The 24,243-nt window shown below is 38.7% G+C and overlaps 1 protein-coding gene across 2 annotated transcripts in view; it reads right to left on the reverse strand.

The window, feature by feature from the left end:
- ENOX1 (ecto-NOX disulfide-thiol exchanger 1) overlaps window positions 1-24,243 on the reverse strand; it is a 576,449-nt gene that overhangs the window by 403,951 nt on the left and 148,255 nt on the right. The window contains exon 3 of one of the 2 annotated variants that reach the window (XM_070409021.1): window positions 10,445-10,566. The exons of the other annotated variant lie outside the window; for it this stretch is intronic. The gene's annotated coding sequence lies outside the window, so the exon portion shown is untranslated. The remainder of the gene's footprint in view (window positions 1-10,444; window positions 10,567-24,243) is intronic. 2 annotated transcript variants of the gene reach the window in all.

A 24,243-nucleotide genomic window follows, 5' to 3' on the forward strand; every position in this document is an offset into this window, starting at 1 on the left:
GCCAAGAGCTACTGATCACAGGAGTCAACCAAGAACTTTCCTTCTGCCTTCTTGAATTGGATAGATGGACGGAGAGATGGACGGGCAGGCAGATGGACAGAGAGAGAGATATAAGCACCCCTGTTGTCAGATTGTTTTCTGGTCTGCTCCTGTTCTTCCCATGCCACACATGACCCATAGATCTTCTGTAGGACAAATGTGCTTCTGAATGAGCACAAACCTGCCTTTAGTAACCACTGCGCACAGTGGAAGCCTCCCCCTGCTGGGCAGCCTTCCGAGTCTCCAGAGCTGCCTCCTCTCTGACATCAGCGACCCACCGCCCTTTCATCACCGGAGGTTCCACACCGATCATACCACCCCTTCTAATCTCTGCCAATTACTCTGCTGTTCATCACGCTCTTCCTTCCTCTCATATTACAAGTGCCTGAGATTGAAATGCCTGGCCCAGTGCTGTCACAGAGCAGCTCTCTCCTCACCCCACAGGCAATCTCTGATCCGGCACTTTGCCCAGCTTCGCGGACTCACACTGCTCCTCTTTGTGGAAAGCAAACCAACAAATCACAAACCATCACTTTTTGTGCGTGCACATCTGTGGGCCAAGTTTTCTTTTACTCTCACCCTGCATAAGACACTTATGTTTGTAATAACTCACTTGTGACAGAATAGTTTGGGAGCTTAAAAGTTCCTTATTATTTTCATAAATTTTCTCAACCCAGTGGTTCTAATTTCATAAAATAGCCACTTTCACTTTATTTATATTTTTATAAATTGTTTATATTTTGGTTACAGTGTACAGTTCAGGGTCTGAGTTATGTTATCACAAATATGCAAATCGAGCTTTCTAGAAGCCATCTCGAGGCATTCTGATGCTGCTTCCTCTCACCTAAGGATGACAGAAGCTGAAAGTCTGTGGTTTATATCTAAAAGGCAAAACAGTTTTAAAGCATGACACATACAGTATCTGATTATTTCTCCCCATATAACTTCACAATGTAATTTTAAAAGTTCTTCTCTTATTTATAACATAAAGCATGTCATGAGATCCTTTTACTTTAATCTCCTTATAGGCTCTCATTAAAGCTAGCATATATAATGTAATTACATTATAAGAATTAGTGATAACTAATAGTGATAACTATTACATTTTATGGCATAAAAATTAATGTAAGATGGATCAGCACACATGTTAAAAATGACCACTGCAAGAAAAACACTACTCCAATATACTCTCAGACATTTCATTCCTGTAAGACTATTTCCATCTCCTGCTCATCCAGGCAAGAGCCAGATAAATCAGTGTCTTGTTCTAAACATATCTTTACTCAGAAAATAACTTCCCATGATTCCCCCAGTTTTAAAATTTTGCACCCTTTCTTTCATAAGCATATGAAAATTCCAGCATTTTACTCTGACCCATTTCAAATTTATGTGGCAGCATTCCAAATGCTGGGAATTGCATAGCGCCCATTCTTAGCACGTGATATCAACCATCTGCCCTGGCCATCAGGACAGAGTCCAGATATTTCTCCAATGGGACATTATAAAGTCAAAGTGCTCTTGGCATTTCCATAATGTTTGTGCAAAATTTTGCAGGTGATAAATGGATTCTAGCTTTCACTCACACCTCTCTCTCTCTCTCTCTCTCTCTCTCTTTCTCACACACACACACACACACACACACACACACACACACACAGGTTCTGCCAAATTGAGATTGAATCATATGGGTGTCCCAGAACAGCTGAAGGTTTGGTACCCAATCAAACTGCTATTTTTGAAGTATTTACTCATCATTTATTAAATAGATTTGGGTAAAATTTGTTTTCTATTAAGAAAATTGTGTATTTCTTTATGGTTAGTTAACAGAGTTCACTTACTGAATAAACACACCATTTGCACTTGCTTTAACCTCTTTCATGCCACAGTTTTTTGGCCTGTCATTACTGGACAGTATTAGTTACTCATGCTCATGAGGACAGAGGTAACTTACACAGATATTACAAAGTCACAAAATAAATTTCAAAGTTCTTTTGTGTTTTTGTTTGTTTACTTTTATGTTAACAAAACATTTCCCACTTTTCCATGCTCCTTTATTCAGTTCAGTTTTCTCAAACTAGGCAAATTTTTATAAAGCACACTAATAACTTGTGAATTTAAAATCACTCATTTCCAATAAAGAGACCTATTTAAAATACTACTAGGTATAAAATTACCAAATTCAGATGATTCTAAATTCAGATAGTGGTAAGGCTTGCAGTAACATGGTGCAAAATATTCAAGAGATAGTTCAGTAATGCCAACAATTTTTTGTTATTTTTGTGAAAATATTTAGTAAAGATAGTTCAACAATGGCAACAATTCTTACTGTTACCTGGTTTTCACCCCATGATGGTGCTGGAATAAATTTTTTCTTGCCAATTGCCTAAATATTACATGTAGACTCCTGAGTTACCATGTGCCATGTTTCGCATTTATACCAATAACATTCCACCAGCATGCAATGGTGCCCTGGCAAGCTGCCATTCCCTAATCTAGCTCTGCTCACCCAGACATGCACATGCACCCATGGACCCATCTGACAGGCACCATGAATTACAATACTTACACAAATAATCCTGTCGTCTAAATGTTTAAATGTTAAATGCTAAATATACACCAAAGGATTTAAATCAAGGAATTTGCAAACATGACTCAGTCACACATCTGGTTGTCAGAATCCATTAGTCACTTTGAACTTATTTATTGTGAGACAAATCAAGTCACAATCCATGTGGTCTCACAGGTCTACTTATGAAGACCTATGATATCCTCTGAAGTATTGCTGACTCTCCAACATTACTAAGAATACAGTAATACCTCATTTATTGAAATGTAGGGGGTGCATTTCAATACCCTAATGGATGCCTGAAATGTAAACCCTATGTAAACTATATACTGTTCTATACATACAGACACTTTATAGCTTCTTTTTGGCATCGCTGAATTGCTAGTACCACTACTCTTGCGATTTCGGGCCATTATTAAGTATATGAAGGGTTACTTGAATGCAAGCATTGTGATACTGTGAAAGTAGGTCTGATAACCTAGACAGCTAGTTAAGTGACTAAGGGCAGGTAGCATATGCAGCCTGGATACTCTGGACATAGGGGTGATTCATGTTCCAGGTGGGATGGAGCTGGACAGCACAAGATTTCATAACACTATTCAGAACAGCATGCAATTTAAAACAAATTTTTCATTGAATTTATTGGGGTGGCACGAGTTCACAAAATCAGACAGGTTTCAAGTGTACAACTCAACAAAATGTCATCTCCACACAAAACTGGGCACCAATCATCCCAAGCAAAAATCTCTTTCCGTCCCTTTTTTCCCTCAATTTTGCCCACCTCCACCTCCCCCCGCTACCCCCAACCTACTCCCACTTTCCCTCTGGCTATCACCACACTGTTATCTGTTTCTATTTTGTGAGTGTGTGTGTGTGTGTGTGTGTGTGTGTGTGTATTTTTTTTTTTTTTTTTTGCCTAATGCCTTCACCTTCTTTCATCCAGGTTCTCCAAGATCCCTCCCCTCTGACAGCTGTCAGTCTCTTCCATGTATCATGCCTCTGTTTCTATTCGGTTCCTCAGTTCTTTTTGTTAATTAGATTCCACATATAAATGAGATCAGATGGTATTTGTCTTTCTCCGACTGGATTATTTCAATTTAGCATAATAATCTCCAGGTCCATCCATACTGCTGCAAAAGGTAAAAGTTCCTTTTTTTGTTTTTGTTTTTTGTTTTTTTACAACTGAGTAGTAATCCACTGTGCAAATGTACCACAGCTGTTTTATCCACTCATCTACTGAGGGGCACTTGGGCTGCTTCCAAATCTTGGCTACTGTAAATAATGCTGCAATGAACATAGGGGTGCTTACATTCTTTTGAATCAGTGTTCTGAGTTTGGTTGGATAAATTCCCAGAAGTGAAATCGCTGGGTCATAGGATAGTTCCACTTTTATTTTTAATTTTTAAAAAATCTTTATTGTTGAAAGTATTACATATGTCCCCTTTTTACCCCCACTGACCTTTCTAGCCCACCTCTGGCCCCACCCTAGGCTTTCAACACCTTATAGTCCATGCCCATGGGTTATGCACATATGTATACAAGTTCTTTGGTTGATCTCTTCCCACTCACCCACCCTCCCCCATCTTTCTTCTGAGGTTCAACATGTAGTTACACTTTTAATTTTTTGAGGAAACTCCATACTGTTTTCCACAGTGGCTGCACTAGTCTACATTCCCACCAACAGGGGACAAGGGTCCCCTTTTCTCCACATCCTCTCTAGCACTTTTGTTTGCTGATTCATTGATGATAACCACTCTGACAGGTGTGAGGTGATATCTCATTGTGGTTTTAATTTGCATTTTTCTGATGATTAGTGACAGTGACATTGAATATTTTTCATATATCTGTTGGCTATCTTGGAGAAGTATCTATTCAGATACTTTGCACAATTTTTAATTGAGTTGTTTGTCTTCTTGGTGTTGAGTAGTATAAATTCTTTACATATTTTAGAAATGAATCCCTTATCAGATGTATCATTGGCAAATATATTCTCCCATTCAGTGGTTTTGCTTTTCATTTTGTTGAGGTTAAAACATAAATTATTGATATCTGGAATTTTCCATTTAATAGTTTTGCACTGCAACTGTTCACAGATCACTGAAACCGCAGAAAGCAAAACTGCAGAGGAGGAAAGACAACTGTATAAGTTACTCACCTTTAAAATACCCTAAATCAGTGATTTTAGCCACTGGGATAAAACATGTTGCAGCATGTAATTTAGATTATTTCAACAAAGCCAGTTCAATCCTGAATCATCATTTCTAATGCATTCTAGCAATGCTTCTTTTGTAAAGCCACTTTGCACAGTAGAGCTAGCAACCACAGAATGTGTCTTAACAATAATTACTTGTACAGTTTTCAAAACAAGTGAGCCTCTCAGTGACTGGGAGCTTTGCCCGGAGGCCTGAGCTTGCCCCTGGCATGGTAACTTGCTCTTCTTCTTGAGTTCCAGCAATGTCACATTGCTTTCCAGCCCGCTAATGCCTTGGCCTCATAAACAAATTCACTAAATGCTCTCCAAGATTCTGACATGACATTCAGAATAGACACTTTCCTTTTTGCAAATTCTGCAGGTATTTTTTTCAATAACTAATAGCCAATCAATCACTGCCAATAATCATCTTCATATATGAATGTTAATACTGAATTATTAAAGAATTCTTGGGTTTTGGCTAGGTGGCTCCATTGGTGGGAGCATCACCCCATAAACCAAGAGGCTGTGGGTTCAGTTCCTGGCCAGGGCACATACCTAGACTGTGGGTTTGATCCCTGGTCAGGGCCAAATAAGAGGCAACTGATCAATGTTTCTCACATTGAAATTTCTCTCTCTCTCTTCCCTCCCTTCCTCTCTCTCTCTCTCAAATCAATAAAAACATATCCTCGGGTAAGGATTTAAAAAAGAAATCTTGGTAATTTGTTTTATGGGGAGAGTTGAGGAGAGTTGCTGTAGGAGGGCAGCCAAAGGAAAAACATTTCAACGACTTTGGAAGCTGGCCTCTGTGAAGCAGTCCATGTGTTACAGCTAGGAAAGGCAAAGAAAGTGGATCGCACAATGACCAGGCAGTTAACAGTAGCAGAAAATGTAAAATGAAAACACAGATGTGCCCCGCATGGATTACACTCATGCTTGTAAGTCACTAGTTTGAAAGCGCCATATTTAAGAACAGAGTTCTTCCGGATGGCTGAGAAAGATCTGGAACGGAACTGGTTTATCACTGGCAAACAGTTCTAACTCATAGAAATAACATCTTGTTGGTGTCCCACCTGTCATCAGCTATAAAGGACAAATTTTCATTTTCTTTTTTTTTTAAACTTAAAGCTTAGACATAGTATTATGGGTATTTTCCAAAAGACTAAAAAGGAAGTAGATAATATGACTTTTGAAACATTTTTACCCAACAATTCCCCTGTAAAATAGATTTAAAAATAAATGCTTTCAGAGGAACTTATCAACAAAATAATCTGGCCAATTAATAATCATAAATTGTCCTCAACATTTTTCTCTTTAAAACTTTCATGATATATTCCCCCAGTTAAATCAGTAGCATTTTGTTCTGTGCCTTCCACTATAAGCCAGTATTTTGCCCCATGAATATGTTACAATAAATTTCATTTCCCATCATCTATCACTCTTTTTATACCTTATCCACAAAGGTTACTCAATTTGTAGTTGCAAAGAATATTAAGCCTTACATTTTATAATAAATATCTGGAGTGATAAAACTATTCTTAAAAATATGTCTAAGTGATAATAAATATTTGTACTAGTTAATAACAATCAAATATTATTTTAATAAATTTTATTGTTAGCAAAACCATATATAAAAATTTATCATATTAACTACAGTCAAAAATTGGTTCTCAAAGTTATTCATATTCATTCCAGTCAAAAATAACTTCTTAGAAGTCCATAATATTTATGTAGTTAAATATGGCTCAGCCTGCTAATGGGTACACAGTTACTTTTTTGAATGATGAAAATGTTCTAAAATTAGATTGTGATAATGGTTACACAACTCTGTACATATGTTAAAAACCACTGAATTATATACTTAAAATGGGTGAACTTTATGGTATGTAAATTACATTTCATTAAGCTATTTTAAAAAATGATAAATCAATGAAACTAAGAGTTGATTTTTTGAAAAAATAAAACTGACAAACCTTTAGATAGACTAAGATAAAAAAGATAAGAGTCAAGTAAACTATATTAGAAATGAAAGAGAAGATATTACAATCGATGCCATAGAAATGAAAAGGATTATGAGCGATTTCTATGAATAATCATATGCCAACAATTTGAATAATCTAGAAGAAATAAATTCCTAGAAACATACAAACAATAAGAGTGATTCATGAAGAAATAGCAAATCAGAACAGAACTATAATGAACGAGGAGATTGAATCAGTAACCAAAAAAATCCCAACAAAGAAAAGCCGAGGATCAGATAGCTTCAATGGTGTATCCTAGCAAACATTTAAATAAGAACTATGCCAATTCTTCTTAAAATCTTCCAGAAAACTGATGAGGACGGAACATTTCCAAACTCATTTGATTAGGCAGCATTACCCTGATAACAAAGCCAGGCAAAAATACTATAAGAAAAAGAAAACTATCAGCCAATATCTCTGATAAATAAAGGTGTAAAAATCCTCAACAAAATACGAAAAAACTGGAATCAACAGCACATTAAAAGGATCATATCCCAAAGACCAAATGGTATGTTTCCCTGGGATGCAAGAATAATTCAACATTTGAAAATCCATCAATGTGATACACATATTAATATAAAATGAGGAATAAAAATCACATTAAAATCCCAATACAAAAAAAGCATTTGACAAAATTTAACAGCCTTTCATGATTAAAACAAACAAGTCACTAAACAAATTAGAAATAGAAGAAAAATAACAACATTTATAAGGGCCATATATGAAAAGCCTATCACTAAGATCATACGCAATTGTGAAGAACTAAAAACATTTCCTCTAAGATCAGGAACAAGATTAGAATACCACTTCTAGTCAACATACTACTGAAAGTACGAGCCCGAGCAGTTGGGGAGAAATAAAAGGCATCTAAACCAGAAAAGAAAATATAAAGCATCTTTGTTTACATATAACATGATATTATATGTAGAAAACCTCAAAGATTCTACATATTTACAAAATTATTAGAAATTATAAATGAATTCAGCAAAGTTCTGAGATACCAAATCAACATACAAAATCAATTGTATTTCTGTATACTAACAACACACAAGCCAAAAAAGAAATTAAAACAATAGCATGAAAAAGAATAAAATACTTAGAAATAAATTTAACCAAAGAAGTGAAAGACACATTGAAAAGTATAAAACATTGATGAAAGAAATTTAAAAAGACACAAATTAGTGGCAAGACATCATGACTAAAAAGACTTAGTATTGTTAAAATGTCCATACTGCTCAAAGCAATTTACAGATTCAATGCAATCCCTATCAAAATCCCAATGACATTTTTATAGAAATAGAGAAAATATTTTTAAAATTTTATATAACCACAAAGGTGTAAAAAAATCTTGAAGGGGCGGGGAACAAAGTTGAAGTCCTCATATTTCCTGACTTCAAAACATATTATAAAACTACAGTAACCAAAATATTATGTAACTGGCATAAGGACAAACATATAGACCAATGGAATAGAATAGAGAGCCCAGAAATAAACACATGCATACATAGTCAAATGATGTTTTACTAGGATGCCAAGACTATGCAATGGGGAGACTATTCTTTCTCTTTAACAAATGGTTCCAGGAAAACTGGAGGTCCACATGCAAAAGAATGAAATTGGTCACTGTCTTATACCATTTACAAAAAAATAACTCAAAATGGTTACAGAATTAACCATAACAACTAAAACTATAAAATTCATCAAAGAAAACATAGGAGAAAACTTCATAACATTGGTCTGGACAATGGGTTGTTTATTTGTTGTTTTGTTTTGTTGTTGTTGTTTTCAATATATTTTATTGATTTTTTACAGAGAGGAAGGGAGAGGGATAGAGAGTTAGAAACATCGATGAGAGAGAAACATCGATCAGCTTCCTTCTGCGCACCCCCTACTGGGGTTGTGCCCACAACCAAGGTACATGACCTTGACCAGAATCGAACCTGGGACCCTTCAGTCCACAGACTGATGTTCTATCCACTGAGCCAAACTGGTTAGGGTCGTGGTCGGCAAACTATGGCTCGCGAGCCACATGTGGCTTTTTGGCCCCTGGAGTGTGGCTCTTCCTAACCCTTAGGAGTACCCTAATTAAGTTAATAACAATGTACCTACCTATATAGTTTAAGTTTAAAAAATTTGGCTCTCAAAAGAAATTTCAATCGTTGTAGTGTTGATATTTGGCTCTGTTGACTAATGAGTTTGCCGACCACTGGGTTAGGGCAATTTGTTTGTTTTTGATATAACAAACGCATAGGCAACAAAAGCAAAAATGGACAAGTAGAACTACATCAAACTAAGAAGCTTCTGCACAGCAAATGCCACAGTCAACAGAGTGACAAGTCAACTTACAAAATGGGACAAAAATATCTGCAGACCTAATACGGAGTTAATATATGCCTAATAAGGAGTTAATGCATACCTTATAAGGAGTTAATATATGCCTAATAAAGAGTTAATACCCAAAATCTATAAGAAATTCCTACAACTCAATAGCAAAACAAAATAAAACAACAACACAAAAACAGATAAAAAACAACACAGATAACGCAACAAATAGGCAAAGGACTTAAATAGACATTTCTCCAAAGAAGACACACAAATGGCCAACAGGTATAAGAAAAGATACTCAAAATCACTAATCCTCAGAACATGTAAATCAAAACCACAATGAAGTATATAACCTCAGATCTGTTAGGATGGCCATTATTTTAAAAGTGAGGGGAGAAAAAACAAAACAGAAACCAAGTGCCAGTGAAGATCTGGAGAAATCAGAACCGTTGTGCACTGTTGGTGGGAATGTAAAATGGTGCCGCTGCTGATGAAAACAGTAAGGATGCTCCTCAAAGGTAGAACTACCATATGGTCAAGCAGGTCTACGTCTGGACATATATCCAAAGGAATTAAAATCGGGATCTCAAAGGGATAGCTGCACTCCCATGTTCATTGCAGCATTAGTCACAAAAGTCAAAACGTAGAAACAATCTAAAAGTTCACCGGTGGATGAAAAAGAGAATGTAGCAAACAAATGCACTCACACACAACAGAATATTACTTAGCCATAAATTGGAAATCCTGCCATCTGCCACAGCATGGATGACCTTGAGGACATAATGCTAAGTGAAATAAACCAGTCAGAGAAGGGCAAATATCGCATCATTCCACTTATATGAGGTATCTAAAGTAGTCAAACGCTAAGAAACAGAAAGTAGAATGGTATTGATCAGAGGCTGGAGGGAAGGGAAAATAGGAGTTTCAATGGATTTAGAGTTTCAGTTTTGTAAGATGAATATACGTTCTAGAGATCTACTGTACAACGTGTGTTTATAGTTAATAATGTCCTGAATACCTTAAACATTTGTTAAGAAGGTAAATATTATGTTATGTGTGTGTGTTTTTTACCACAATTTAAAAAACATGGGTTATCTCTCCTAGAGATGCATAATATCAAAAGTAGGAGACCAGAGCATCTAGTGCTTTCTCGTTTACCCTGGTAACACAAAGTCCTATCTCTGTTATTGCTGGAATAGTGTTGCAAAAGCAGCCTCTTCAGAGCCCTCCATCCTGTGCTGCTCCACCAGGACTCTGCAGTTAGCTTCACGGCACACGAGCACAATGTCACAGACTCCTTACCTTGGCACTAGGAACCCGAGACACACTGGCCGCAGTCAGCTCCAAATGATAATCCCAGAAGTCACAGGTGGGACAGGCTGCCTGCTGGAAGGGTTGTCACCACACTCAGCATGCCCCAAACCCTGAAATGGAAACACCCACTTCTGTGTGATCGGAGTTTAACAACTCAGAGTCTCTCTTTCTAAACTTCTAAATCCCCCAAAGAACTTCACACGTACTGCCTCACCTGTGCTTCTGACAACAGGCCAAATACAAAAACAGCCCGCCTGTCAATGTGCTCATAAACAGTTCCCCGGAGCAGTGGGTGAGGAGGTGCCTTTCTCAGCACTGGCTCACTGGTGCTCGCTCTCTCGCCCTTATTCTCTAGCACACATCTGCTGTCCTTGGCTGTGATACTTGCTTCAAGTAATCTAGATCCTACACTTACATTCCTGGTTGCATAACCACCAGCTGCCCTTAAGGGCCACTAGACCAAACAAACAGTCCCCTCCATGTGGAGGGCATGAGGGCAACCCCCCACTCCCCCCACCCCTGCCCCACTTCTGATGAGGGAGATGCTGGGGACAGGTTAGAATGCTGCGGAGCCTTGCTATCCACAAAGTGGTCTGCAGACTGGCTACAGAGGAATCCCATGGCATCTTGCCAAACATGCAAAATCCTAGACTCCACTCCATAACCAACAAATAAGAACCTGCAGTTTAACAAGTTCCCCAGATGATTTGGATGTACATTGAAGTTTGAGAAGCCCTAGTATGAAATCTAAATATATTTTAAAGCTAGATTTTAGAATTGGGAGAGGGGTAAATTCTTGAGCACACAGTTATTTACAGGAGTAAATACATGATATTAATCAAATATGTATTTGTTAAATAAATGGTTTACTTTCTTTAAAATAAGAGCAATAAATAAATCCAATTATTATATGTATAGGGCCTTAAAATACCAGTAAGCTTAACAGCCTTCTACAGTAAGGCTTAAACACATATTCTTTCTTTGTATTTTAATGACTTTGTTTCCATACAGTATCTTTAAATTGTATAAGTAGATGTGTTATCATAACTTAATAATATTAGGCAATAACTCTCCCCCCAAAAAAAGAGGGAATAAGGCATCAGTAAATGCAGCTCACATCTTAACAAATGACTTTTGCATGAATTGAAGGAAACTGAAGTGCCAGAGCCCCCGTTCCTACAAGTTTCTAACAAGTATCAGTAACTAGAACTATACTCAAACTGGGTTCTCTTTTTCTTAAAAACCATATAACTTTAAAACTTCATAAAACCTGAGACCATCCCTGACCCAGTAAATTATGAAAACTGTTTTAAGTTTGGAGTATCCAAGACTTTTTAGTTTCTTTCAATACACTAGGAAATACTTAGAATTACAACACTACCATTTAATCTATAAACAACTATAACTTAAATAAAAGATGACATAAATCTCATTTGTAAGAAACAAAAACTCTTAGCAATAAATTTCATATTTTTCAATATTATCATTTAATATCATTAAACTTAACAAACATATGGTTTATGCAAATTTCTCTCTCTCCCCTTTCTTTTTTCCTTCCATTTTAACTTCAAATCCTGATCAATACTGGGGTCGGGGGAAAATAACTGGAGGAAATATACAAAAATACTTTTCAGGTGTTTCTGTTTACTTTTGTTTTCTTATTTTCTTCAGGAGTTCAAAAGTGATATATCTACCTGCATTTTTCTTTTTATTTTTATTTATTTATTTAGCTATACGAAGGGAAAAAAAGAAGAGAGTAAAAAATATCACACAAAAACCTAGATAAATTCTGTTGATATTTTAGTGGCTAGTGTTTCGGGTATTGTTAAAAATGTGACTTTGAGTGTGTATATGTGTGCATGTGTGTAAGTATGAGAGAAACAGACCTGAAAATTGTTGGGTTTTTTTGTCACCAAACTACTCATATAACTTTCTAGACATATAAAAGTAGCCTTGCCTCAGTATATCTGGCTACAACATAGTCCACATGTACCATTATTAAACAAACTCCTAATGCTGGGCATTTAGTTTGTATATGATTTTTCATTTTTACAAATAAAGCAACTAATATATTGTTTCCATAAGATATCTTTGGAAGCTCCCCCTTCTAATTTTCTCATTCTCTTCTTAGGATAATTTTTTTTAAGTATAAAAGAATATCATTTTTTATTTTATTTTTTTTCAATCTTTAATTTCTTTATTGATTAAGGCATTACATATGTGTCCTCTTTAATGGAAATTGTTGAATAAAATTTAGCAACACAATTAACAGCGTGTCTTTTGAAAACTGTTATTATATAGAGTGTGACCAAAATAAAATTTCATTTAAAAAAAATGTTTGCCAAATATGACAGCCAAAAAATCTTATTTGTATGTTTGTTTCTAAAACCACTCCATTAACATAAAATATGTACACAGAGTAGTATATGGCTTTATGCATTATCACAAAGCAAACACCCACCTGTATCATCTGCACTATCTCCCAAGATTCAGAATACTAGCAGCAGCATGGAAGCCCCTCATGTCCCTGCCAGTCATTACTTCATCCTTCCTCTTGAAAACTAATCAGTATACTGACATTTAATGACACAGATTGTTTTGCAAATAGCTGTTTTCGTTCAACACCAAACCCCTGAGATTATCAATGCTGCTCCTTGTATTGGTGGTTTTAGTAATGTTTGTTGCTCTGTAGTAATCAATTTTATATGACTATCTTGCAATTTATTCTGCCACTCTCTTGTTCATAGGCATTGTATCACTTAATATAGTTTATATATTTCATTACTGCTATTTTGGTCATACAAAAGGGTAAACCTTTATATGACTAAATCCATTATTCTTTTCCTTTATGATTATACTAGACGCCCAGTGCATGGATTCATGCACTGGTGGGGTCCATCAAACTGGCTTGTGGGGATAGGGCTGAAACCGGCTCTACGACATCCTCAAGGGGACCCGGATTTCGAGAGGGTGGTTCTCGGGTGACGCACTGTGGAATTGGGCTCCCTCCTCTCTGGTTCTGGGTGCGTCACCCAAGAAGCGCAGCTGCCAAGTCACCACAGCATGGCAGCTCCTGAGTTGAGGATCTGCCCCTGGTGGTCAGTGCATGTCATAGCTACTGGTTGGAGCATCTGCCCCCTGGTGGTCATTGTGAATCATAGCTACCAGTCAGACCGTCAGATGGTCAGACAGTCGCTTAGGCTTTTATATATATAACTAGAGGCCCGGTGCACAAAAATTTGTGCACTCAGGGGGGAGGGGGGTCCCTCAGCCCGGCCTGTGCCCTCTCCCAGTCTGGGACCTCTAGGGAGATAACGACCTGCTGGCTTAGGCCTGCTCCCAGGTGGCAGAGGGCAGGCCCAATCCCTAGGTGCAGCCCCTGGTCAGGCTCAGAGCAGGGCTGATTGGGGAGTTGGGGCGCTGCCCCCTGTCATGCACAGAGCAGGCCGGATTGGGAGGTTGCGATGCCACCCTCAGTCACGCTCAGGGTAGGGCAGATTGGGGGGTTGGGGCACCGCCCCCTGTCACATTCAAGGCAGGGTCGATGGGGAGGTTGCGGCGCCACCCCCTGTCACACACAGAGCAGGGCCCATCAGGGGGTTGGGGCGCTGCACCCTGTCACACTCAGGGCAGGGCCAATGGGGAGGTTATGGCTCTGCCCCGTCACACACAGAGCAGGGCCCGTGGGGAGGGGGGTGGCGCCCGCCCTCTATCACCCACAGAGCAGAGCCGATCAGAGGGTTAGGGCGCCGCCACTGTCACACTCAGGGCAGGGCCGATGGGGAGGTTATGGCTCTACCCCGTCACACAGAGAGCAGGGCCGATCAGGGGGTTGGGGCGCTGCACCCTGTCACACACAGAGACGCAGGGCAATCAGGAGGTTGGGGAGCTCCCCCCTATCAGGCAAAGAGCAGGGCTGATCAGGGGGTTGGGGTGCCTACCCCTGTCACGAACAGAGCCGCAGGGCGATCAGGGGGTTTGGGCGCTGCCCCCTGTCATGCTGATCCCGGTGCCGGGAGGCCTCGCGGCTCCGCTGATCCCAGTGCTGGGAGGCATATTACCCTTTTACTATATAGGATAGAGGCCTGGTGCACGGGTGGGGGCCGGCTGGTTTGCCCTGAAGGGTGTCCTGGATCAGGGTGTGGGTCCCGCTTGGGTGCCTGGCCAGCCTGGGTGAGGGGATGATGGCTGTTTGCAGCTGGCCACACCCCCTTCAGGGTGGGGGTCCCCACTGGTGTGCCTGGCCAGCCTGGGTGAGAGGCTGAGGGCTGTTTGCAGCTGGTCACACCCCCTTCAGGGTGGGGGTCCCCACTGGGGTGCCTGGCCAGTCTGGGTGAGGGGCTGAGGGCTGTTTTCAGGCTGGCGGGTGACTGAAGCTCCCAACTGCTCCTTTTTTTCTTTTTCTTTTTTATTCTGGGCCAGCTTTAGCTCTGAGGCTTGGCTCCAGCTCTGAGGCCTCGGCTGCTGAAAGCAGGTATCTGGTTTGTTTGGGTTCTATAATCGAAACACTGTTTCAACTCCAGCTCTGTGATCCCGGCTGGCTGAAAGCAGGTTTCTGGGGTTTTGTTTAGCTTCTATATTTGTAACAATGTTTCAAACTGCAAGCTCAGAGGCCGGCAGTGGCAGGCAGGGAACATTGGCTTCCTCCGTCACTGAAGCAAGCAAGACTCCTGTTCGCTTCAAGCTGCCTGGCTGCCGGCCGCCATCTTGGTTGGCAGTTAATTTGCATATCGCCCTGATTAGCCAATGAGAAGGGTAGCGGAGGTATGGCTAATTACCATGTTTCTCTTTTATTAGATAGGATTAGTGCTATGCTTTTAAAAATAAAGATGCTGAGCTGAGAGTGGCTTCATTACCACTGGGCAATGGTGAATGTCCTGAATCTCCACAAGGTCTCTTCTGTCACAGTCTCAGTAGGAAGGGGGAGGGGTACCTACTTTTTACCATATGGAGGTGAAAGTCAAGATGCCCAAGTGATCTCTATTGATACTGCAGAAAGGAAGAGGAGAGGAGCAACCCGTTACTGGCCAGCGGTGGTGAAAGTTCTGGCTCCTTACTTTGCCTCTGACGCCACCTCAGTAGGAATATCGACATAGCCTCTGGAGAGTAAACATCTAGACTCCCCACTCAGCTTTTCCTGGCAGGGTGGGGTGAGGCCAGGTTTTTCCTGGTGTCTGGTGGAATGGAGAGGTGATCCTCTAAAACTGTTCTATCTTGCTATGTTCTTTGACTTACTTTTCTGATGGAAAGAGCCTACTTTACTGTGGCTTTTTTGTCTTTAGCACTGGAATTGCCAGGTTGCTGGCTTCCTCCGCATCAAGTTTTGGATATTGAGGCAAGAAGGAAATATAGGGAACACACCACTGGGTCATTCTACTGTTCCTGATGTCCCTTAATCAGTCTGCCTCCTTCTCTTCTTCACATTTCAGAATCATCTATTTGTTCTATGTATGCTGTCCCAGGGTTTTTTATTTGTACTTAGTGAAAGGAATAGGAAAAAGGTATCTACTACAATTACCCAGTGAAAGTCTGCATTTTTTATTTTGATTATTATTAGCTATTACTTAATTGCCTTCCACAGATACTATACCAATTTACACTTCCAGAGAGTTGCTCTCACTTTTTATGCTATTGGTTTTCATTACAGAAATTGGCATCTATTTTTGCCCTCACAGCTAATTTTCCCAGGTTATAGGGATTCCATGACATTTTTGAGTCAACGGAAGATTTCTTATAGGAAATTCTTTCTTATCGGGTAGAAAAGAACTAATGGCTGCCATTCAGAAGGAAGCTTTCAGTACATGCACTCCTTTCACTTGCCTGCCTTCCACCCAGCCCCTGCTTATCTAACTTGAATGCTATTAGTGGAGCTTTTCTAAACCTCCTCCACTTACTGTAGAGAAATAGGTGCTACACAGAGACCTGAGAAGGGAAATTTTATTCCAATTCCTGACTTTCTCTTTTAATTAATTTTAAATAACACTATATTTGACAAAGCTTTCTTGATATTGGCTGTATTCTCCCGTCTCATTATCCGTCCCCCTCCCCCCACCAACACCAGTACCACCACTACACATGCTTGTTACTACTATCTGTTTTAGCCAGCATTTGGAGAATATGTGAATGGGAACTTCCATCTTTCAGAGAAGCCTTGACTGCACACCTTTTTAAAAATATATATATTTCTTTTATTGATTTCAGAGAAAAATGGAGAGGGAGAGAGAGATAGAAACATCAATGATGAGAGAGAATCATTGATTGGCTGTCTCCTGCATGCCCCCCACTGGGGATCGAGTCGCAACCCGGGCATGTGCCCTTGGCCAGAATCGAACCTGGAACCCTTCAGTCCACAGGCCGACACCCTATCCCCTGAGCCAAACCAGCTAGGGCAAGTGCACACCTTTTATCAGTTGTTTCTTTTCAGAGACAGACACTCACAACATATGTGAGAAAATCAAGAATGAGCAACAGAAGTTTTCTTAGATGAGAATCCATGTTCACTTAGCCTCAGCCTTGATAACACCATGTTTATCTCCCAGACACTTTTGCCTTATTGTCCTTAAGTGCTACTTTGAACACTAGTATGAAACAGAATATTCTAAGAAGAACAAGACAGAAATGCAATGCAGAAGCCGTGTCATTTAAAACAGGAATGCAATTAAAACAGCCTCTCTCGGTAAGCTTACTGTCATTAACATAGTCACCAAAACAGGTTTTGTTTGCTTTTTAAATTGAAGCTCCTGCTTTTCTCTACAGAGAACCACATATACATGAACTAAAATAATTAACTCCTTGTAGACCTCACTGTAGGGTATGAGGATGTGTGTATATGTATATACACTTCTTATAAAATATTTGCTCTTAGTAGAATATTTTTTGGGAAAGAAGAAATGCATAAAAATATAAACCCACATAATACCATCTAGCTAGAAACTACTGTTAAATTTTCTTTAAAACAGTCCACTCTAGTTTATTCCTATGCAATTATAATTTTTTTTCTTTTTCTAAAATGAGCTCATACTATAAATGCCATTTTGGACCCTGCTTTATTCACCTAATAATGTTTTCCCATTTGGTTAAATGGTCTTTAAAAACACAAGTCTTAAATGTCTATAATAATATTCTACCTTAAGAAGGTGCCACTAATTTATTTAAACATTCTTTTAATTGAAGGGAAGTGTCTACATTTTTGCCATCCTATATAATAAAAGGGTAATATGCAAATTGAACGAATGGTGGAACACCAGTCAGCGGGGGGTGGGGCTAGTGAGCGGGCTGCACCAGGCCAGCCAAGGCAGGTGCCAGCAGGCAGAGGGAGGGGATGGCGATCGGGGGGCGGGGCAAATAGCAATATTAAAATATTTCTTCTAATTAATTCACTTTCAGTGTGCACAAATTCGTGCACCGGGCCATTAGTTTTTAATCATGCAGTAATGTATATCTTTTTACATAAATCATTTCTTTATTTTTCTTAGGGTATACTGTTAGAATTTGGATTAGTGAATTGCAGCTACTGACAGCACATGGCTCTTTCTAGAGCAGAAAGTACTGCTGTGGGTCAGACCCAAGTTCACTTTTGGCCACAGCACTGAAAAGAGATTGCAAATTCTGCATCCTTCTGAGAACACTGTTAGGGTTCTCTTCAGAGCACTTATTTCATGTGCATCAGTGTGCCAGGCAAACCAGAAGCTCCTCCAGTGTGCACAAAGACTTATTTGCCTCCTCTTCTTAGAAGAACTGCTGGGAACCAGGGAAACTGAGTCATGTGTATGTTTTCTCTGGTCTGTACCCTGCCTCTTTTCACCACTGGAGTATTAGGATCAGATGAGAGTATGAGTCAGGAGAATGGTGTGAAACATTGTATACAGGAAGCCTTACTTACTAATATATTTCAGGACCAGTAAAAAAGTTTCCATGCTATAAAGAAACAGTATCTTTAAAACAAAATCAGGGACACAATACCTATATGTAACTTTTTATTGTTTTTTTTCTTTTTTATGTGGCTGCAAGGTTTTACACGCTGTGTGATAGTGCTGTGCCTCTGCTGCTGTTTTGCTGTCAATAAGGCACTTTTGAATCTCTTTTCCTTAATAGATCTTGTATGTTACTTAATTGCAAAAATGTGGCTTGTCATATACTACCTTTCAATATTATATTCTTTAAAACAAGAATGTATTCCATTACTGTGAAGACAAACAATAGTATTTTTACACAAAAGAAGTACTCAACTTCTTTTGTCAACTTACTACTTTGAAACACCCATTTTCAGATACATTGGTGAATATGTTCTCCCATTCAGTGGGTTGTCTTTTCATTTTGTTGATGGTTTCCTTTGTTGTGCAAGAACTTTTTAGTTTGATGTAGTCCCATCTATTTATTTTTTTTCTTTTGTTTCCCTTGTCTGAGGTGATATATCAGAAAAAATATTGCTAGGAGAAATGTCCGAGATTTTATTGCCTATGTTTTTTTCTAGGATTTTTATGATTTCTAGTCTAACATTAAAGTCTTTAATACGTTTTTAGTTTATTCTTGTGTATGGTGTAAGAAGGTGGTCTAGTTTCCTCTTTTTCCCCCACCTATCTGTCCAATTTTCCCAACACCATTTATTGATTGAACTATCTTTATCCTATTGCATTTGTTTTTGCTTCCTTTGTTAAATATTACTTGACTATAAAGACCAAAAATAACAAAAAATCCAATTAAGAAATAGGCAAAGGACCTGAATAGACACTTCTCTAGAGAGGACAGTCAGATGGCAAATAGACATATGAAAGGATGCTCAATGTCTAATCATCAGAGAAATGCCAATTAAAACCACAATGAGTTATCCCCTCACACCTGTCAGAATGGCTATCATCAATAAATCAAGAAAAAAGTGTTGACAAGGATGTGGAGAAAAGGGAACTTTTGTGCACTGCTCATGGGAATGCAGGTTGGTACAATCACTGTGGAAAACAGTATGGAATTTCCTCAAAAAATTAAAAATGGAACTGTCTTATGAGCAATTCCAATCCTGAGAATATAATCAAAGAACCCTGAAACACTAATTTGAAAAAATATATGCATCCTTATGTTCATTGCAGGGTTATTTACAATACCCAAGATATGGAAGCAGCCCAAATGCCCATCAGTAGATGAGTGGATAAAAAAGTTGTGGTACATTTACACAATGGAATACTACTCAGCTGTAAAAAAAAAAAAAAAAAAAAGAAGCAAATCTTGCCCTTTGTGACAGCATAGATAGACCTGGAGAATATTATGCTGAGTGAAATAAGCCAGTCAGAGAAAGACAAATACTATATGATCTCACTTATATGTGGAATCTAATGAACAAAATAAACTAACAAAGTGGAGACAGACTTATAGATACAGAGAACAGACTGACAAGGGGAAGGGAGTGGAGGCTGGGTGGGAAGGGTAAAAGGATTAAGGAAAGAGAAAAGAAAGACTCATGGACACAGACAACAGTATGATAATTGCCAAAGGGAAGGGGGTGGGGGGTTAGAAGAAGGCAAAGGTGGAATAGATAGTGGTGGAAGGAAACTTGACTTGGGGTGGTAAACACACAATACAATATACAGATGATGTATTGTAGAATTGTATACCTGAAACCAGTACATTATTAACCAATGTCACCCCAATAAATTCAATACAAGGAATGCTTAAATTTAGTACATTAAAATATTTTTTTATTTTAGTGTTTGTTTAGTACACCTTCCCAAGACCAGAACCATCTATAATATTAAAAGCATAATATGCTAATTAGACCAGCTGTCCTTCTGGACGTCCTTCCAGACAACCTTCTGGACAATCTTCCGGACGAAGCCGGGGCTGCGAGGGAAGCCTGAGTTCTGGGTGCCAGAGGGAAGCCAGTGCTGGCAGCCAGGGGAAGGAAGGCCTACTCTTGCATGAATTTCGTGCATCAGGCCTCTAGTATATATACATATATATATATATATATATATATATATATACTATATATAAAACATATATATGCTGTACATTTTTCTTCTAGTTTTATTATAATTTTGCTACTTCATTATCTCAATTTAGTTTTATTATGATTTTAAACAAGTAATAATATATCATTTTTGAGAAATTATTTGATTCATTGACTTTTTTTCTCACCCCAGGATATTCTTTTATTGATTTAGAAATCAAGGAAGGGAGAGAAGGAACATCTACTGGTTGCCTCCTTTACACTCCTCACCTGGGGGTCGAACCTGAAACCTAGGTATGTGGCCTGACCAGGAATCGAACCCACACCTTTATGGTGTACAGAACAAAGCTCCAAACAACTGAGCCATGCTGCAAGGGCAGGATACTTCATTCATTGAATTTTATGTAATTCTATCATATTCTAGACAATTTCATACACTAGGTCTTTTATAGCCCTTGTTATTGTACCACCGTGTTGTTGATTCATAACTGTTTACTGGGGGTGTATCAGATATTTAATATCTTATAAGAAAATTATTATGTCTTTCACTTTTTACTTTTTCTTTTCCACAAAATTGTAACTAGTTCATCCATTTACTCTTCTAAATAAATTTTAGAATCAATAATTCAAGTTTCAAAATAAAAATCATTTATATTTTAAAGATAGTATTTAAATTTTATGATTACTAAAGATGTTTACAACAGTTACATACATAAAAAGGCATTCAATTTCACTACTAATCATAGCATTGCAGGTTATCTAACAAGTAATAAAAAATCTTTAAATTTGATAATTTCCATTGGTGGTCTTAATATGGGGGATATGGGCATTTTCATTGCCCACTGATGAGCAAAGAAATTGGTAGCTATTTTAGAGGGAATTGTCAGTACCTATCAAAATGTAAAATGTGTGTACCATTTAATCCAACAATTCCCTTTTAGGAATCTGTCTCATAGACACTCTTACACTTGTTCACAAAAAAAAGGCAGTTCATTATACCATTGTTTATAGTAATCCCTATTGGAATCCACAAATAGTCCACCTGTAATGGAATGATAAGTAAACTATGAAGCAACCATACAATGGGTTATTACACCACTTTTAAAAAGAATAAAGTAAATATATATATAACAATATGAAGCAAAATCTCTAAGATATATTATTAAATAAAAATACAAATTTCAGAATAATATGACTAACATAATGCAATATATATTTTAAAATATCTGTGTGTGTGTGTGTGTGTGTAGGTAGGTTGGGAGGTAGGCAGGTAGTGTGTATACTAGTATGTATAAAAATTATTTGGAAGAACAAACACTAAAAGGGTAATTGCATTTACTTCTGGGGAGGTAAGTGAGATTAGAAAGTATAAAGACAGCTAATAATTTTTTGTCTAAGTATTTTTATATTATTTTATTGATCCATATCCACCACAAGCTTCTGTTCATGCACAACTTGAATGTTTTAAATTAAAAAAAAATATTTAAACAGCACCTACTCACCACTAACATTACGTTTTCCTGGACTGCCGCCTGGGGCATCTGTGTGTCTGTTCACTGTAGAATTGGGGGTAAATTACCACACGTAGAATTGGCCGACAGACAATACCTATGACTCCTGGCTGGCAATGCCCTGCGGGCGGTACTTTCTGAATCCTTTTCTTAGTACTAACTCTGTGGTCCAAGCTGGCCTGGACACTTCTAGTGTTTAGTTAGCATGCATCCTAACTAAACACTAGACTACATTAAGTGACTGGGTAAGATGTTTTTCCGTCATTGCATATGGCTCAATCCCAAAACCCCATCAAACGAAGAGTACAAGAAGTGCCATTATGCATGCACCCAATGCTGGGTACACAAGCTCCGCCGACCTCTACTCACATAGTCAAATGGTATGTTTTGACTTTGAGGGAAGGGTACACTTACCACCAGGGATGGATTTTATTCTTCACCTCCAGCACCGCCCACTGTATAAGGAGAATAAATTTCTAGGAGTTTCAGTCTATGAATATTTATAAAAAGTTGGTAGAAAAGAGATCAGCTACAGGATTTTGAACATATCCAAAAGCACATGGCCCACAGAAGGCACATGCTCAGGCCTTCTTATTGGTGCATAAATCCAACGTTAGCCGATGATTTTTATTCGCAATTCAGCTCCATCAGCCTTGTAATCAGTAGAAACTCCTGCAGGAATCCTGCAAAAGGCTCTCAGTCTTATTTCTCACCAGGGTTATATTTGTTTGTTTGCCTTTTCCTGTGTCACCACTGGTATTTAAGTGGAAGATTGAGAGAGGCTATATTCAGGCCTATCAGCCACCCTATTCATACTCGTTTGTAAATTTAAAAAAAGTCCTGAACATAATACAGCAATGCTAATGGACCAAAGAGGCCACAAGCAGGAACGGCATATGTGGGCAAACACAACCCTTAGAACACTTTTCTACACCACGGTGGGCTTGCCTGCCACTTACTAATCAAGCATGGTGGCTCTCCAGGGTGCGAGTTCTCCCAAGCCCAAATAACCAATTATTGTCCATGTGTGCGGAGAACAGGGAAACGTTTCTGTGGCAAGAGCCAAGGGAGAGAAGGGAATGAAGAAAAGCACTAAGGAAATCAAGAGGCTGAAATGTGAGTGGGAATAAAGGCAGACAGTGGGGGATGAAAAGGGGATTAATACCTGTGACGTGATGAAAGAGGACAGAATCCAAGCAGGGGTGCAAGAGAAAAACTAAATTATCAGTGGGAAATAGAAAAGACATTCAACTTAATTTCTTTTGGACTTAAGACTGGAATTTATTGCTACCAGAAAATAGTAGGTAAGCATGAAAGCTGAGGCAATTCATCACAGTTATCATTTCCACTGATAAGCATTTCTTTGTTTGAACAAATGACTATTTAAAAAAAAAAAATCACAATTGAATTAACAACTCGGCTTCTGGTAATATTCCCTGTAAAGAAACTTAGGAAAAAACATAATATGGAAAGTATGAATATGTGATGTTTTTTGGACTTTTGACAGAGATAAATGTGCTAGAAGTATATCTTCCACTATTTACTTTAAATGTAGAAATATATGTTCAGTTCATACACTTCCTGTAATTTCCACATTTGAGAAGTGAGATACAGTACTTAAAATTACCCAATGTCGGTAAAACATGATATATATCAGGATATTGTTGGGTCTTGTCAGCTATTCATAATAAAATAAAAGAGCAAAAGAGAGGCCAGAACTTGTATCAGACTCAGAGCGAGGTATGTGTGTGTGTGTGTGTGTGTGTGTGTGTGTGTGTGTTGCACTGGGTAAAGGCATAATGCTCACGCTACCTCAATTCAAGGTAAAAGAAACATAGAGTTCCAGGACCCAGGACAACGTGCAGGAATGGGCCATCAGTCCTTGGAAGCTCTCCTGCCATGGTCAGCAGGCATTTATCTGTCAATATGGAAGCCACAGGGGCCAATCCTTGGGCGGGGGGGATTTCTGGGGTAGCACAGTTCAGGTGCAGGGGCAAGTTCTGCCAGCGGAATTAGGTAGGGCCTCATTCCTAGACTGGAGACCAAGTGATTGAATAAGAAAAGAGTTCTAACATAAACTACCTTCAAGCTGCCTAAGATTTGGGAAGTCGGGCACATACATTTTGCTTTACTAAAAGACATCAGGAAGGGCTAATATAAAATGGACAATGCTGACAATGGGGTCATGAGCACTGGGTAGCATGCCCAGGGTCATACAAGTAGCAGTGACACACAGCTAACACTACTAGTATAAAAGGGTATCTCTCCTATTATCACATCCAAATTCAAAAGACAGAATCTTCTCAAAGGTGAACTTTGGCTTTTATAATCTGTGC

The sequence above is a fragment of the Myotis yumanensis genome, unplaced genomic scaffold, assembly GCF_028538775.1.
Source record: "Myotis yumanensis isolate MYYU_CA2020_CCGP unplaced genomic scaffold, mMyoYum1.0.hap1 SCAF_3, whole genome shotgun sequence".
In the NCBI taxonomy this organism is placed as follows: Eukaryota; Metazoa; Chordata; class Mammalia; order Chiroptera; family Vespertilionidae; genus Myotis; species Myotis yumanensis.